General features: G+C 44.4%; 1 protein-coding gene across 1 annotated transcript in view; it reads right to left on the bottom strand.

Moving 5' to 3' along the window:
- EXOC4 (exocyst complex component 4) overlaps nucleotides 1-14,354 on the bottom strand; it is a 417,088-nt gene that overhangs the window by 84,083 nt on the left and 318,651 nt on the right. The gene's annotated exons all lie outside the window — the stretch shown is intronic.

The following is a 14,354-nucleotide window of genomic DNA, read 5'->3' as shown; positions in this document are numbered from 1 at the left end:
TGAGCCTGTTGCTGAGGACCAGCAGAGGTCACTGGGTCTTTCCTTCACTGGATGAAACCTCAGAATGCAGAAGTGTGACTTTTAGAGGAACCAGGTACACAGCTTCACTGAGCTCTGCTTGGACTTGCAAACCGTGAGCACTTCATCCTCACCAGGAACTCCAGACTCACAGATTGCAGGCTATCTCAAAGACCAGCGAGTTCACCAATCGCTCCTATTCATACAATCTGCATGTGTAGGGCACAAGCTTTCTGCTGGAGCAACCTTGCAAGATCCTTTTGTTACCCCAAGCAGTGTATTACAATCATAGGACCAACAGCACATATCCACAAACCAGAAGTGCTTCTCCACGTCCTACAGATGAGCAAGTTAGGTCAGTCTGCAGGAGGTACCATATATAAGAGCTGAGATTTAAAAGCTTTGGGGTTTCAGAGGCACCCCAAGGTGACTTGGCACAGTCTGAATTTATACCATTGCCTGCTCTATTGCACTGGTTGCTACAAAGAAGACAGAGGAAAGGTTATGAAGGTCCCAGGCTGCTATAAGCTGAATTAATATTAGGCTTGGTAGAGTGAAAGGTTATTCGTGAGAAGGAGACTGAAGCATCTGAGAGCCCTTGTATGTTTGAGTAATTCTGGACTCAAATTATACGGGGGGCGTGGGGGTGCACGGACTTTGGGAGAGCTGCATCAAGGCTGAATTTAGCCCTTTCTCTGTGTTAATCAGGACGTGAAGATGACTCAATGACTCAGTTGTTTGCAGAGCAAAATCTCATCAACCCCCAAATCATCATCACTGCCGCATCCCCACAAGCCCAATTTCCTTCTCTCTATTGATTTCCAGATTCAAGCACGAAGCATCACCCTGATCCATAATCCTGCTGTGCCAGAGCAACCCCTGAGTGACAGGAATTGATTCTGCTCCGCTACCTGGCCCTGATGTGGGGAAAAAGCATCTGCCAACCTCATCCTCATTCCGAGCACACAGGATCCCTCAGCACGTGGGGGTTTCAATGAAGGTTTAGTCACTGCCTGTGCTGTTCCTGATACATCCTTGGCTCACAACTGCTCTTGGAGAAAAAACAAACCCCTTCTCTTTCATTGCTCATGTATTTTATTTAAGCTTGCTCTTACATGACAGAATTAATTGATCTTTCATATTGCAATTAGGAAAAAAAATGGGATTATTTGGTCCGAATTAAACTATAGTCTGGTGCAGCTGCCTCTCAGATGATCCTGTTTATGCTGCTTCTCCTGCTATTACAAGGATCTGTGCTTTAATAAATACTCAATGCTGCCCTGGGCTTGACATGCATGGAGGAGAAGAATCAATCCTAAAGTACTTGCAAGCTGGAGTGACTGCAAAGAAATGAAGCAGAGAACTGCACAGCGATGCTGCAGCAGTCACTGGTGCTGTTTGCATCCTGGTGGGCTCCAAACTGTGAGCACAGCTCATCTGGGATTCAAACAGCACCCAGGCTCTTTGTTTTCCCTAGTTGGTGTAACAGGCTGAGAGCAGTGAGGGCAAAATCAGCACCCAAATCCTGCTAAAATGGGAGATCTGGCACCTTTGGGGGTAAACTTAACATCATATTGGGCTCATAAATGTACTGTGAAAATTACTCAGCAAATGGGGGAAATGACATCTGTCAGATCCACTGGGCTAGAGGTAGGGCATAGTCATGAACCAGATGCGGTTCTGGGCAACCTGATCTAATTGAAGATGCCCCTGCTCATTAGAGGGCGTTGGACTAGATGAGCTTCGAAGGTCCCTTCCAACCCAAACTATTCTATGATTCTATGATCACTGCATTTGGGCTGCTTAAGGAGCTGCTGTCCTTCAAACTTCAAGTGCCAACAACCACAATCCGTGCAAGAGGACTCAGCAAAAGTGCTTTGCTTCGCACCTAGATGGCTTAAAGGTGCTCCCATGGACAGTGTTTGTCTGTCAGCAGAGGAAAAGGTGACTTTCCGACCTGCTGATGCGAGATATGGGTTAACATCTATGTATAGGGAATAAGAAACCATATAAAGAAATCCTTCCTAACTCATGTAGTAACCTAGAAGACAAAGCCATTTTGCTCCTCTTTGCATGGATAATCACACTTTTCATTTTCCACTGGTATTTCACTGGTGGGTGGGATTTTCAGCAGATTCACGCTATCAACTCTCTTGGCTTATCAGGAGAAGGATCTGTTCTCCAAGGCACCCTCATGTTATAGCAAACTTCATGGATTGGATGTACAACCACACAAAGAGGAATCAAAGCTGGTCTTTGATTTCTAGACCAGCTTTCTATTTCTTTATGTAACTCAACCTTTGAGCAAACAACAACTTACACCACCAAAGACTGTATGTTGAAAGAGAAGGTATTGCTGGTTTCTACGTAGATTCTCCCACTTACTTTCTCCTCTGTACAACAACATTAAAATCACAGCTAAGCTCCTGCCAATATCTTCATTTCAGAATGAGATCTTTTGATTGAAAGGAAACAGAAAGCTACTTTCATGATTGAAAAATATGAAAGAATGAAAAAAGGCGATTACCATATGAAAGCAAACAGTACCAGGTACGGAATGGCTATATTTCTGTAACACTTTAACCTTTTCCAAAGCAATCCTGACACATCTGCATGTGTCTCCGGGGACACGATGTACTGGGATGCATTAGGCCATGTTAATGCAGCTGGATTCGTTAGCTGGGCCAGCTCTGAAACTCCGTGTGAGAAAATGAAAGGCAGCACATGTATTATCAGAGAGGCACAATCCAGTTGCCTCTGACCCATCTGGATTCATTAACAGCAAATGGGGATGATCAAAGCATCATTTTATAGCAAGACACTTCAATGAAGCCTTTTAAAACCCCCCACACTAACAAGGAAACTCATCCATGGAACAATGTCCATCTCCTTGCGCCTGAAAACGCTGCATGGTGCTGAATCCTAACACCACACCAAGGGTGTCATTCATTACTCCTACAGCACATGGGGGTGAAGGCTTTAAAAGAGTCTTAAGGCTACTAAAAGTAAAAGGAAATTCCTTCTTCTGACCTCCTGGCCATTAGCTACTGTTGAGGTAATGGGATAAACCAGAGCAGCACCACTTGGAATTAACATGGTGGGTTTTATCTTTCATGTGGTTTGCAAACATTTATCATTATCCCTTGATGTGGTCCTTTCTCAAAATTGTGTTGGAGCTTCAGATAACATAAAGCAGCTCCAGTGCAGGTGTAATTTATACACTGAGCACTGGGCTTTCACCAGCCCTGAGTGATGGAGGATAAACAGACCCAGAGGTATCATTTCAATAAGAGCTTTGGGATTGTTATCTTGGGCAACCTCACTTACGTATTAAAACTAACTGAAATCCTTCACAGCAAGAGAGCACTCGATGGAGAAGGATGAAGCTGGAGGTATGGTGTTAAGGGTCCCTTAAATGCGGTTTCAGTACAACAGATTTGGTTGCCCAATGATTCCCCATCATGCAGAAGTTCAAAACAACAGGTCAAGCCTACACAAACCTTCAGGTTTTCATGCTGTCATTTTGTTTTCTCTAACTTCTTGGCAAGAAGCACTTAGAGGAACAATCTCCACCCTAAAGCATGTTTTTATCTGCAGAAATCACAGCTTCTTCCCATTCTGTTCACTTGCTTCATGTTCCTGGGGGAAGACGACAAAGATGGGGATGTACCTGTGCAGGGATGTCTTTACCAGGTGACAGGCTCTTTAAAACACAGCAGATGGAAGAAGAGACCTTGGCACTGGAGTGGTTGTCCATTATCAGTATATTATTGCCTATCACTTACAAATCTCCTTGAGATGCCTTGGCAGGGGAAGGCACGGGATGAGCGCAGGATGTGGCTACCTCAAAGGGAAAAAAATAAAAAGCCTGACCTGAATTTTAAGCTGGGGTTTAGCTGAGAGCCCGCAGTTTTAACTGTACTGTATCAAACCTTTTCAAACCCAAACTGGGGCTGTTGAACCTGGAGAAGAGAAGCTGCATGGAGACCTCTGGGCAGCTTCCAGTGTCTGAAGGGGGGTACAAGGATGCTGAAGAGGGGCTCTTCATCAGGGACTGGAGTGATAGGGCAAGGGGTGATGGGTTCAAACTGAAACAGGGGAAGTTCAGGTTGGAGATAAGGCAGAAGCTCTTCCCTGTGAGGGTGCTGAGGCGCTGGCACAGGGTGCCCAGAGAAGCTGTGGCTGCCTCATCCCTGGCAGTGTTCAAGGCCAGGTTGGACACAGGGGCTTGGAGCAAGCTGCTCCAGTGGAAGGTGTCCCTGCCTGTGGCAGGGGTTGGAACTGGAGGAGCTTTAAGGTCCGTTCCAACCCAAACCATTGAGTGATTCATAGAATTATGGCTTCTCAGCTGCCTTCCCAAATGTTAAACTGGCAGCATCTGCCTTTTTAAAGCACTACTCATCCTCCTTTTCCAGCACTGCAGTGTATTCAGCCGAGGGCTCCACTGACCCATGCTGGGGCACTACTGCTGAGGCAAGAGCTGCAGATCTATAAATCATCATGTCAGAAGAGGAATCCTTTATCTGCCCCAGCAGGAATGCATCATCCATACAGATTTGTTTCGCTCGATGTAGCCTCACCTGTCTCAGGTGCTGTGTGCTGTGTCATCACCCATTAAGGTGACAAACTTCCCCACAAATCTGGTTCTTCCCATGGAAGTGTGGTGCAGAGCTGGAAGCTGCAGTTGGAATCTGGGTGGCTGTGGTTAAGAGATAGTGTAATGTCTCCTTTCCTGCTGGAAAGGCTGGCGTTGCTTCCCTGTAGTACCTGTGTGTGTTAGGCTGATTCCTCACTGTGTGATGAGCCACAGGAATGAACTTGTGAAGGTTCCTGGACAGGTTGGGATGGAAGCCATGAGGCTGATGGGCATGTGATGCAAGATGCCCTTGGATCCATCTGAATACCAGCAAAGTGTAGTGATCTCCTGGCATCTTGCTGCTGGGTATCTCACAAAGCTGTAGCCCAGGGTCCTGGAGGGATGCTCTGCTCTGTCTCAGGAGCCCCAGTGTAGTCCCTGGTGCCATCCCTGCCCAATGGCATGCACCAGGGAAAGCCTCACACTGTCAAAGTGCTCCTCTTTAACCAAGGCCCCAAGGAAATGGCATCCAGTAAAGATCAATTTCAGCTTCTTTTCTCGTATCAAAACCTTATTCTTCCTCATTCCCCTCTGGGCCCACTGCCCATATTGCAGTGTTGGCCATTCCCAAATATCTCTGCAGGCGTCTTCAAATCTGCTGCCTACACCTTGCTCAATGCAAATGTTCAAATGACAGAGGAGGTTTAGGCAAAATGCTCCCCCCAGTCCCAGCAGGTCTGTCTCAGCTGCTTCTAGCCTGGAAGCTGCTTGGCCTCAAATGGGGCCAGAAGCTGCATAGTATTTCCTTTGGGAGTGTAAAGGGGATGGAAACTTTGGAAGCCTCTCTCACCATCCCTGCGCTTGAGTATCCTACCAGCACAATGCCACTGGATGCAATCCAGTGTTTCCAGCACATGACGGGATTGTGGAGAGAGGACTGAGCTGGATGTGCTCTTAGGTATTGACCTGGCACACAGCATTCTGCATAAGATATGCAAATCCCCGAATCATAGAGTCATAGAATCATAGAATAGTTAGGGTTGCATATAAATAACATACAGGATCCAGGTTCTAGGGTTAAATTTATTATGACATTATCCTGTACTTAAAGGGGAACTATAAAGAAGATGGTCTCTTTTCACATGGAGCCACATGAAGAGAGAAAACAAGGGGCAATGGGTACACATTGCACCAGGAAAGCTTTCATCTCCACTTAAGTAAGACATTTATAGTAAGCACAGTCATTCACTGGAACAACCTCTCCAGGGTAGTAGAGTCCCTGCTGTGGAAGGGATTTAAGGTGCAACTGGAGAGGATGCTGGATAATCTCATCTCCCTTATCCATGAGATGCTGGACCATACAATCTTGGGGGTTGAAATTAGAACACCTTAAGCTCCTTTCTAACCCAAACCATTCTGTGATTCTGTGATTGTATGATTCTGTCTTTTCAGGTCCCTTCCAACCTGTTCTATTCTATGATTCATTAATATTATGATTAATTTTATCAGGACATTTATAGAGACTAATGGGTTTTCAGCATCTATGGGAGCTTTGCCAAAATCACTTCAAAGGCAATCAGCTTTAACACAGGAACCCATCCTGCCCGGGCTGCCTCCCCATCCCGTGCTCCCAGCTGCCATCCTGCCTCTCCCTGTGCTCTGACCTGTGATGTTCCACAGCATTAGGCTGCCAGTTGCAATCTGGTTATTCTGCTGTCAATTAATAAGGGTTTGTTACCAGCAGGTGGGTGAAAAGTTGCTCTGCAGCCATCTCCCAGCATGTGCTTTGCTTCACAGGTTGAGCTGCTTAAATACCTGGCCAGGCTCTTGTGAGCTGATAAACACCAAGTGCTGTCAGTGTCTCGAAGGGCAAAGAGATGGAGATAAAATCCCCCACAAATGCATTTACTCCCTTTGCCCAAATTCCAGCAGTTAAACAATTATCTTGTGATGCCACTGAAATAACTGTTCTTTTGTCTCATCAGATGATATTAAAGAGCACAATTAGAGATGGAAACTGTTTGAAACAAGAAAATCAGGAGCTGGGAAGACAGTTTTCACTGAATACTGGGATAGACTGGCCGCTGAAACCTATCTGATGCCTAATAAACAGCCAACATAAGCCCTGTGCCTTGGAGAGCGTGCATAGGCTGCGCGGGAGACCTGGGTGCTCCATCATTGCCATAGGTAACCAACCTGTACCCTATTTCAGTAAATCAGTGCTGCGGTTACCCCCACTGAAATAGAAGGAAAAAAACCCAACTAAAGTAATATATTTTTTGGCTAACAGAGGAATGATGATAGTCTAAATGTTCTCTTTTACTGATTAGTGGTTATTTCACTGAGAGATAAGGGGGCTTTTCAATTTGTTTTCTTCTGTGGTACAGCCAGGGTTTACAAAGGGCTGGAGTTTCTAGCATCTATCAATTCAAATACGTGTTTAAATGCAAACCCCCCTTTTTTTGCCATCTCAAAATCTGATAGTCTGCTTTCCTCATTTTTTTTTTCCAGCAAAATTCATTATTCCAGTATCAGTTCTGCAGCATCCTGCCTGTTACTATGGTTATACTACATCCTACTACAACTTTGCTTCCCAAATGCTCCTAACTCTAAGGGGTTTCTTTTTAAAGCTATATCTCTGCCTTTTTCACTGCAGGTGGTATTGAATATTTTATGGGCTTTATTCTGAGAGGTCCTGAGTACCTTCCCCACGGATGTGAATGGGATCCCAGGATACGCTGTGTTTCTCACATTAAATGTGATGCTGCAGCAGCCAAATGAGCGCACAAACAGGGTCTTGGATAGCTCTTATCTACCTGGCACTGTGTGATCCAGAAAACATTTGCTCCAGTGAACCAGAATATTGATGAACAGTAAAATCTACATTAAAAAACCCACATGGAAAACATGTACGGTAAAGTCTGCTTATTACTGTATCACCTTTGGCTATGCAGAAGAGCTGTTTTCTTCCTCTAAACACTATATTCATTATTTAGGATTTCCCAGACTCCATGATTTGAACGCACAAACCTCTACTGTACACAAAGCTAACAGCAACTATAGCCAGCTCTGCTGAAGTCCAGTAAGTGCACAATCAATCACAGCTATTTGAAGCACAGAAAGAGGAGTCTGTCATGAGTATTTTCAACCTACTCACTGCAGTGATTTAAATAAAAGCTAGGTGATACTTATCTTACTTATATTACTTACTCAATTTGAAGTAAAGCCTGCATAATCTAAAGGCACACGTGTGTTATTGACAATATTGAGGCCAAATCCCAAAGCCAGAGAAGACTGGAGAGGAAGCACAAGGATCGTGGGTATGGTTGGATGGGGTTTTCCATCACATTCTTTGTCCAAGTCTGTGACAGGCTTGTGCTCCAGATTGAGCTTCACAGCAAGGAAAAGTTTTCGTAAGAAGATTTTCCCATTAAACTTTAATTTTTCATTTTAAAACTTTAGTTTTAATTAAAAACTCAGATTTTCTAATCAAACATGAGTCTTTTCTTACAGCATCACAGGTTAGAAGCAGCCAACACCTTCCTTCATACCTTCTCACATAATTTAAGACACGGACAGCATCTGGGTTGCAATTCAACTCTTTTTTGCCATCCTTAGTGACCACTGTAGACTGATGCTCACCCTTGTCTGAGATACAGGTCATCCATCCCACCAGAAACCAATCTTGCCACCATCAAGATGGAACAATGTGACAATACAACAACATATGTTATATACATAATCCATCCATACACATGTTTTTCACCAAGGAGAAATGATCTCCTCAACTGCCCACTCTATGTAGCCCCAATGAACTGGACCTGATGGCTATCATGACACTTCTGTTCACACGTTTGCATAGAAAAGGGAGGGACAAAACCCAGAAAAAGGGTGAAAAAAACCCTTTTTGAGCTCCTGAATGTATTTGACACTAGAATATATTTAAAGCTCCTTACTTATTTTACTCAAGCCTTCTAAGCCAGCTGTAACAAGATCCAGCAGATGGGAGCTGAAGCTCATACCAGAATCATACCAGAGCAGCAACGAGCTACATGTTTTTTAACAGTGAAGGTAATTAAGCACACCAACAGCTTGCTTGTGCTGCTTCTCCATCTCTGCAAGGCCCTAAGTCAAGCCCAGGTGCTTTTCTGAAAGACTAGTGACACTCAAACCAGAGTTAAGGACTTGAGGCAGAAATCACAGGGTGAACGTCTATGGCTGGTTATACTGGATGCATTTATCCTGATTTTGAGTTCAAATACACTTCACGGCAGAAGATGCTCAAGGTATGCTTAAAAACAACTAGTCAAACAAACCCACCTGGCCATCCCAAAAAGCTCTGACACAGAAATACCTAAAAGCAGTGGCATTTTCTTCTCCAGAACTAGCAATGCAAATCTGACCCCATGAAAGGCCCCATAACTATTCAAACCTCCTAAATTATCAACAAAATGAAAACCCTCAGGATATCAACTCTTAGCCAGTGCCCAGGAGCTTGCAAGGAGGCCAAAAAGAGATAGGACTCAGCAGGTCAATCCTGCAGAAGCCACCGAGCATCCCGGCCAAGGTGGTTGTTACCTCCAAATACATGCTGCTGTAAATGACAGCCATGGGACTGAAGTATGTGCTTGATGTCTTTGGAGTCTTCAAACAAATAAGCATGAATCCCCAGTACCAAGCAGGCTGCTAACTCAGCATAGTTACAAGCTTAAAAAGCAGGAAATAGAGAAGTTAACACTTGCATAAGGATTTTCATCCCTTTATTCCCACTGCACATCTTATGTGTGCAGCGCAGATGAGCAGGGAAGGAAAAATTAGGTTGCACACAGGGGAAAGTTTGTGACAGGCCAATCTTCCAGCCTTTAGATTGCTCTCCCATCATCAGAGGCACTGGCACTTGAGACATTTAAATCTTCACTGAACGATACAGTAGTAACTGCATAATAAGGAATATCGCTGCCTTGGCAGGGAGATGGACTGGATAACTTAATAGGTCTTTTGTATCTCTCACTTCTCTGATCCTGCTGAGTTCTGTAGCTATTATTAAAGGCATTTTTTAAGGTATTTTAATTTACTTCTGTAAATGGCTTTCCATCCATTCACTCCCACCAACTGAATGTTGTCTGGGACATTAGCAGCATGATAAAATAGCTGTAGCTTCATGCTGGGTTTAATGTGTTACATACACAAGAAAAGTCATTAGCTCTTAGCCTTTAATATACCCTCTTTACTGCTGCATAACTGTTTATCACTTAAAAGTGCCAGGCGCAGGCCACGCTCTTCCTTTATTAATCAATATACGTTTGTGCAGGGCTGCAATGAAAAGGAATAACATCCAGGTATTTCCTGCACGAGGAGCTGAAAACCTTATCCCTGACACTTTCAGTCCCCCCCTGAATATTCCCAGAAACAGCTCTTTTTAGGATTTTACACACCGCTCCCAATTACAGGCAAACCCATAGCAAGGTGATGGTTTCTTTCTCGGGTACTGAGTAGCAGGTTTCTTTCTCCCTTGTAATATCTGCTCTAGAACATCATTAGCAGCTGCCACACGATACAAACTGCACGTGGACTATGGAATTCATGATGCTCAGAAGCAGGCCATCCATTCTGGCAGCAGAGTGACCCTTGTTTTATAATAGATGTTTTCATACGCCTAGTCCCATTTGGAGATTCAGACCCATCTGTATTATTGTTACGAATACTCTGTGTGCTCCAAGGTCTATTTTCTTCAGTCCTGGAGCCCCAGCATTTAAAGCATATTTGCCTATTAAAACTTTCTTGCTAGAGAGAGGGCATATGCATGTCCTATGTGGAGGAGAGATGCTCTAGGAAAGACACAGTGAGCACAAGGGCAGGTGGCTGATGAAAAAACCAAAGCAATAGTAAAATCTAGATGGAGGATGGCTTAGCATCCAGAATCAGACAATACTGTGCCCCTGGATTTATGCTCTCCATATAGACACCAACGCAAAGACTGTAACTATAGCCTATATTCACCAAGAATTAATGGTACATGTCAAAACAACGAGGTGTTCAAAGCCAGGTTGGACGGTCTAGGGGAAGGTGTCCCTGCCAGTGGCAGGGGGCTGGAACTGGATGAGTTTTAAGGTCCTTTCCAACCCAAACCATTCCATGATTCTATGATTCTACAACTACAGATGTTTCTTTTCTACATGTGGGAATTAGAGTGTAAAAACAAGAAATCTTATATATTCCAAAATGCTTTTAAAGGTCACTTACAGCAACTAACTTGAGATGGATTTCTGCTGTTCTTGCTAAAACCCTTAATACAAGGCTTTTGCTGAGAACTTGTTGTCACACAAGTAATGTAGCCCTGTGCATGCAGGGCTGAACATTACCATTGACATCAGTGATTGATGGACCACATCAACAGCCATCAGCGCCCAGAGCTGCCCTCATGTTGCAGCTACTGTATTCTGCAGAGCTAAGGGTGAGTTTACTTTTAAGGGAGACAGTGAAAAATCACAAAGGGAATTTACACCCCAATGCTCACAAGGGGCCAGAGGACGAGGAATTCCTTTCGCAGCAACTCCTGATGTTTCTAATTTAGGTTGCCCCCCAAAGAATGGGTAAAATCAAACCTTTTCCACATTTCCACTAGAACAGACTTGTGCTGACATGTTTTTTATAGACAAACCTGATCTCTGCCTGTTTCAGTGGTTAGGAAACCAACAGAAAAGAGATCTTATTTTCTCCTAGACCATTCATTCAGCTAAAGGACTTAAAATTGGATGTCTTGCTGCACAGGCCAATGCTCTAACCACTAGACTCTCCAGGACAAGACAAGGACTCCCCAACCCCAATTTCCTCTGCTTCCAAAAGATTTCAAACAAATACATTACTGGTATGAAGAAATCACACTACGAGACAGCAAGAAAAGGCCTTTTAACCATCTCCAGATGTAACCCTCATAGAGCTGAGGTCTTCCCAGGACACCTTCTCCTGCTCCTCCTCCCAGGTACGACATAGTCAGTAAAAAGCAAAACCATTAGGAAATGAGAAGTAATGCACTCAAGGTACGTTATTATTTGCACATTGTATTATTAAATTAACACACATATGTGTCTGCACACACAAACAGAATCCAGATACCCTCAGTCTGGTGAAATTTCCACTTCATGAAGCCCTTGGCAGTGCTTCCTAAGTCGGAAACCACAAAAGAGATCGACTAAATCGTCTCTTGCAAAAGGACGCAGAGCTCTGTAAGTTCATTTATTCTGCTTCTTTACTTTCCTGCACTTACTCTGGGGTTATGAGCAGGGTTGGAGTTGACCAGTTTAAGGGCAGCTCAGGTGTCCATCACCAGCCCCACAGAGAAGATGCAGTGTGAAGTGCTCTGCCCAAAAAGCAGACAGGAGAAAACTCATGCGCTGCATGTAACAGTATCACTTCTGATTGATTCAATAAAGTAAGCCTTGTGTTGTACATATCAAAGACTAAGGGGATCACACTTCTGCCCCTGGATATCCCCAAAGGATTCTTTTGAAACTCCTCATGCATGGAGATTGTGAGCAGCTCGTTCCAAGTATCCGCCAGCTTGTATTAATGCTGCATTAATCAAAACTGAGTGACCACTAAAACCCCATGAGATTCACGTGTGACAAACTCTCCAGCTCAGGAGATGGGAGAACAGACACCATGATCCCATTCTTGCAAAGACAAGTAGCAATTACAATGCGACTTGTGGGTGTTAATTTTAAACACGTAGAACACTATTTTCTCCTTCATCAACAGTGACTTGCTTATTCTTCACTGAGACAAGAGCTGATGACAGGTCCAACTGTGGGACCATTTCTGAAGCAGGATGCTTCAAAGTACGAGGATGGAAATGAGGAAAGCTGTATTCACTTTGAGACTGACCATCTCCTGTAGGAAAGGTTGGCCGCACCAGCTTAACCCAGTGTGGAAATGGGATCACTTGGATGTGTGCAGAGAATCTCATAGAAGGGGCACAGTTACTGCCAAAGTGACTTTTACCACCCTATTCACATGAAGAGGGATGGAAAAACAACACCTCTCATAGAGCTCCATCTAACACCTTTCAATACAAAACAAGGTCTGGAAGCGGGCCAAGCTCTGTGATAAATATGTTTGTTAGGAGCGAACTGCACTGTTTGCCTGGTGCTGTAAAGTCAAATGTCATGTGTTGAGGAACACTCCTATAGATAAACCCTGAATTACACATCAGAGGAACCATTCCTTCATCCACCTTTGTACTTTCCCCCTTTCCCAATCATAACACAGAGGCTGACTATACCCTAACTATGCTCCTAGGGTATTTTATCACGATCTGCCCAAATACCTGTACCTTAATCCCAAAATCCAAACTCAAAGAAGCAAAAGAGTATTCAGTTGCACTTGACAGTTTCCCATGCTATGTGATGAGCACTTACACTCCTTTGAGCTCCCTGCAAGGAGCAAGAAGAATTAAGTGAACTCCTCAGCAGTTCAGCAGCCATCTGATCCTAACTCAGGATTTCCATTGTGGCAAAGACAAATCCCTGCACAACAACAAAATCCTGCTTCCAAAATACAGCAAAAGGGCAGTGTGAAAAAGAAGCTGTCTTCTGGCCTCCCCCCCAGATCGCATTCTAGGAGAGAAAAAGAGAACCAGATTGGGAAACGAAAGACCCACTGGGTCAGCTCATTACGAGCGACGTCTAATAACAATGGAGATGCCACTGCTCAACTCCCAGCCAGAGCAGTAATGAGCAGTCCTGCTCAGCAAATGGTCTGGATGATCCTATAGATCTTCCCTTCCCGTGTCTAACTTGCGTCTCATTTCCTGACAGTCCTATCTCCCCTTCCGAGCAGATGGCTCCCTACAGTACATCTTTAAGAGACCTCCCAGGCAGTTATGGATGGCAGGGAATGAGCATTTTGTTTTATAGCTTGCTCATACATTATTCCCCCCTATGCGAATGACAGTCAAGTTATTGTCCTGTGAATAAATCCATTTAGGCCTCGCAATGTTGGCTGCGAGTGAGAAGGCAAGGGAGCAGCTGAAGCCAAACTTGGCACCAGCAGGGCACGGATACAGTCATCCACAAAACATTCCTCTATTAACCAAACAGCAGCACTTCCAAACCCAGCGGGGTCACAGCAGAGCCCTGCTGGGAAACAGAAATTAACTCCGAACGGAGATAATTTGTCTCTTGAATGTTGTCAGCTTTGTAAGATCTCTCTGGCAATGCTAAAGAGGAGCGATACTGCAGGCAAGGGAAGCAGATGAAATGCAAGCTTCATTGGGAAGGCAGGTGGCACTTCAAGATCGCTCGTGCCGCCTTTCTGCCTCTGGGAGAAGGGCTCTGAATGCAGAGAGTGGAGGAGAAATTTGTCTTTCATGTCAAAATGTTGTTGCAATTAATGGTAGTGGGTTTGATTCAGTTCTGTGTAGAAGGAGCAAATTAAAGGAGCTCCATGAGAATCAGCGAATGGTTTGGGTTGGAAGGGCCCTTCAAAGCTCATCCAGTCCAGTCCCCTGCAATGAGCACGGACATCTTCAACTAGATCAGGTTGACCAGAACCACATCCAGCCTGGCCTTGAATGTCTCCAGGGAGGGATGATGCATTCACCACCTGTCTGGGCAACCTGTGCCAGTGTTTTACTACCCTCATTGTAAAGAATTTCTTCCTCACATCCAGTCTGAATCTCCCCTCTTTCAGTTTAAAACCATCACCTCTCATCCTAATGCAACATGTCCTTCTAGAAAGTCTGCTTGGTTCAAACAATGCA

Source organism: Lathamus discolor, chromosome 1 (assembly GCF_037157495.1).
Source record: "Lathamus discolor isolate bLatDis1 chromosome 1, bLatDis1.hap1, whole genome shotgun sequence".
Classification (NCBI taxonomy): Eukaryota; Metazoa; Chordata; class Aves; order Psittaciformes; family Psittacidae; genus Lathamus; species Lathamus discolor.
The sequence above is the reverse complement of the archived record's forward strand: the minus strand, read 5'-3'. Positions and strand labels throughout refer to the sequence as shown.